Source organism: Triticum aestivum, chromosome 4B (assembly GCF_018294505.1).
Source record: "Triticum aestivum cultivar Chinese Spring chromosome 4B, IWGSC CS RefSeq v2.1, whole genome shotgun sequence".
NCBI lineage: Eukaryota > Viridiplantae > Streptophyta > Magnoliopsida > Poales > Poaceae > Triticum > Triticum aestivum.
Window position 1 is genome coordinate 366,621,087 of NC_057804.1, and position 4,597 is coordinate 366,625,683.

The window sequence follows — 4,597 nt, forward strand, 5'->3', positions numbered from 1 at the left end:
TGTTCAAATTTGTTATTTGAAAATATTTATGAATATGAAAAAGGTGGAGTGGAGGGTGCGGTGGGTCATCGGCGACGGTGGAGTGGGGGAGGGTGCGGGCCGGGGGTCGGCGGCGGCGGCCGGTGGAGCGGGGGAGGGTGCGGTTGGTCGTCGGTGGTGGTGGAGTGGGGGAGGGTGCGGGCCGGGGGTCGGCGGCGGCGGTGCAATGGGGGAGGGTGCGGGCCGGGCATCACATAACAACTTAGCATTCAAGAGTACCATGATAACACAGACCAACACCTGCCCTAACCAAAACATGCTACGGGAGAGGGCAAGGAGGGAGGAGCAGAGAGGGAGAGGTGGGAAATGGAGGCGGGGGTGAGTTGGATGGGGTACCTGCGGGCGTAGAAGACGAGGGCATCGTCGGGGATGAAGACGTCGACGCTGTGGATGTTGCCGCCGCGGGAGGCGATGCAGTCGGAGATCCGGGACGGTGAACTGTGCGTGGAGGCCAGGGGAGTCGAGTCAGTCAGGGGGAGGGGGCCGGGAGGGAGGAGAGGAGGAAGAGAGGAGAAGAAGATTATCTGACCACGATGAGGTGGTGGCCGGAGCGGAGACGACGGAGGGCGGAGAGGGCGAGCTTGGGGGAGGCGGGGAGGTCGTGGGCCTCCTGTCCTGGTGTACGTGGGGCCTCCTCTCCCTGGTGGATGGCGGTTGGTCGTCGGCGACGGTGGAGTGGGGGAGGGTGCGGGCCGGGGGTCGGCGGCGGCGGTGGAGTGGGGGAGGGTGCGGGCCGGGCATCACATAACAACTTAGCATTCAAGAGTACCATGATAACACAGACCAACACATGCCCTAACCAAAACATGCTACGGGAGAGGGCAAGGAGGGAGGAGCAGAGAGGGAGAGGTGGGAAATGGAGGCGGGGGTGAGTTGGATGGGGTACCTGCGGGCGTAGAAAATGAGGGCGTCGTCGGGGACGAAGACGTCGACGCTGTGGATGTTGCCGCCGCGGAGGCGATGCAGTCGGAGATCCGGGACGGTGAACTGCGTGCGGAGGCCAGGGGAGTCGAGTCAGTCAGGGGGAGGGAGCCGGGAGGGAGGAGAGGAGGAAGAGAGGAGAAGAAGATTACCTGACCATGATGAGGTGGAGGCCGGAGCGGAGACGACGGAGGGCGGAGACGGCGAGCTTGGGGGAGGCGGGGAGGTCGCGGGCCTCCTGTCCTGGTGGACGTGGGGCCTCCTCTTCCTGGTGGACGTGGAGGCGGCGCCGAGGCTCCAAGTCTCCGGCGGCTCCGAGGGTTAGGGAGGGAGGCGAGGGAGGCGGTGCCAAGGCTCCAAGTCTCCGGCGGCTTCGAGGGTTAGGGAGGGAGGCGAGGGAGGCGGCGCTCGCAGGGGAGGCGGGGCTCGGGGGGAGGCGGCGCGTGGGCGGCGGGGGCGGCGGGGGCGGGGCGCGTGGGTGGCTGCGGCGGCTGCGGCGGACGGAGGAAGGGAGAGGGAGGCGGCGGGGGCGCGTGGCGGCGGCGGCGTACGGTGAATCTGTTACAACAACAACAACAACAACAACAACAACAACAACAACAACAACAAAGCCTTTAGTCCCAAGCAAGTTGGGGTAGGCTAGAGGTGAAACCCATAAGATCTCGCAACCAACTCATGGCTCTGGCACATGGATAGCAAGCTTCCACGCACCCCTGTCCATAGCTAGCTCTTTGTCGATACTCCAATCCTTCAGGTCTCTCTTAACGGACTCCTCCCATGTCAAAATCGGTCGACCCCGCCCTCTCTTGACATTCTCCGCACGCTTTAGCCGTCCGCTATGCACTGGAGCTTCTGGAGGCCTGCGCTGAATATGCCCAAACCATCTCAAACGATGTTGGACAAGCTTCTCCTCAATTGGTGCTATCCCAACTCTATCTCGTATATCATCATTCCGGACTCGATCCTTCCTCGTGTGGCCACACATCCATCTCAACATACGCATCTCCGCCACACCTAACTATTGAACATGTCGCCTTTTAGTCGGCCAACACTCCACGCCATACAACATTGCGGGTCGAACCGCCGTCCTATAGAACTTGCCTTCTAGCTTTTGTGGCACTCTCTTGTCATAGAGAATGCCAGAAGCTTGGCGCCACTTCATCCATCCGGGTTTGATTCGATGGTTCACATCTTCATCAATATCCCCATCCTCCTGCAACATTGACCCCAAATACCGAAAGGTGTCCTTCCGAGGTACCACCTGGCCATCAAGGCTAACCTCCTCCTCCTCACAGCTAGTCGTACTGAAACCGCACATCATGTACTCGGTTTTAGTTCTACTAAGCCTAAACCCTTTCGATTCCAAGGTTTTTCTCCATAACTCTAACTTCCTATTTACCCCCGTCCGACTATCGTCAACTAGCACCACATCATCCGCAAAGAGCATACACCATGGGATATCTCCTTGTATACCCCTTGTGACCTCATCCATCACCAATGCAAAAAGATAAGGGCTCAAAGCTGACCCCTGATGCAGTCCTATCTTAATCGGGAAGTCATCGGTGTCGACATCACTTGTTCGAACACTTGTCACAACATTATTGTACATGTCCTTGATGAGGGTAATGTACTTTGCTGGGACTTTGTGTTTCTCCAAGGCCCACCACATGACATTCCGCGGTATCTTATCATAGGCCTTCTCCAAGCCAATGAACACCATATGCAAGTCCTTCTTATGCTCCCTATATCTCTCCATAAGTTGTCGTACCAAGAAAATGGCTTCCATGGTCGACCTCCCAGGCATGAAACCAAACTGATTTTTGGTCACGCTTGTCATTCTTCTTAAGCGGTGCTCAATGACTCTCTCCCATAGCTTCATTGTATGGCTCATCAGCTTAATTCCACGGTAATTAGTACAACTCTGAAAATCTCCCTTGTTCTTGAAGATTGGTACTAATATACTCCGTCTCCATTCTTCTGGCATCTTGTTTGCCCGAAAAATGAGGTTGAAAAGCTTGGTTAGCCATACTATCGCTATGTCCCCGAGACCTTTCCACACCTCAATGGGGATACAATCAGGGCCCATCACCTTGCCTCCTTTCATCCTTTTTAAAGCCTCCTTCACCTCAGACTCCTGGATGCGCCGCACAAAACGCATGTTGGTCTCATCAAAGGAGTCATTCAGTTTAATGGTAGAACTCTCATTCTCCCCATTGAACAGCTTGTCGAAGTACTCCCGCCATCTATGCTTAATCTCTTCTTCCTTCACCAAGGGTTGGCCTGCTCCGTCCTTGATGCATTTGACTTGGCCAATATCCCTCGTCTTCCTCTCCCGGATCTTAGCCATCTTATAGATGTCCCTTTCACCTTCCTTCGTGCCTAACCGTTGGTAGAGGTCCTCATATGCCCGACCCCTTGCTTCACCAACAGCTCGCTTTGCGGCCTTCTTCGCCATCTTGTACTTCTCTATGTTGCCTGCACTCCTATCCAGGTATAGGCGTCTGAAGCAATCTTTCTTCTCTTTAAGCGCCTTCTGGACATCATCATTCCACCACCAGGTATCCTTATCTTCGCTTCTCCTTCCCCTGGACACTCCAAACTCCTCCGAGGCCACCTTACGAATGCAAGTCGCCATCTTCATCCACACATTGTCCGCATCCCCTCCTTCCTCCCAAGGGCCCTCCTTAAATACCCTCTCCTTGAACACCTGAGCTACCTCCCCCTTGAGCTTCCACCACTTCGTTCTAGCGACCTTGGCACGCTTATCCCGCTGGACACGAATCCGAAAGCGGAAGTCAGCAACCACCAGCTTATGCTGGGGTACAACACTCTCCCCAGGTATCACCTTACAGTCTAGGCACGCACGCCTATCTTCTCTTCTCGAGAGGATGAAATCAATCTGGCTAGAGTGTTGGCCACTACTAAAAGTCACCAGATGTGATTCTCTCTTTCTAAAGAGGGTGTTAGCTACAATCATGTTGTAGGCTAGAGCAAAGCTTAAGACATCTTCTCCTTCTTGATTCCTGATGCCATAGCCAAAGCCCCCATGCGCCCCTTCAAAACCTGTGTTAGATGTACCCACGTGGCCATTGAGGTCTCCTCCTATGAAGAGCTTCTCACCAATCGGTACACTCCTAACCATGTCTTCCAAGCCTTCCCAGAACTCCCTCTTGGTGTTCTCATTGTGGCCTACTTGCGGGGCATATGCGCTGATAACATTGAGAACCAAGTCCTCAGCTACCAGCTTGACCAGGATAATCCGGTCCCCACGTCTCCTGATGTCTACCACTCCATACTTGAGGCTCTTGTTGATCAAGATGCCTACGCCATTTCTGTTTGCAGCCGTCCCCGTGTACCACAGCTTGAAGCCGGTATCCTCCACCTCCTTCGCCTTCTGTCCTCTCCATTTGGTTTCTTAGACGCAAAGGATATCAACACCTCTCCTCACTGCTGCATCAACTAGCTCCTGAAGCTTCCCTGTCAGAGATCCTACGTTCCAGCTACCTAAGCGAATCCTCCTAGGCTCGGCTAGCTTCCTTACCCTTCGCACTCGTCGAGTCAAAGGCGAAGACCCTTGCTCATTTTCCACTACATCCGGGCGCCGATGTAGCGCGCCACTAAGGATGCGACGACCCGA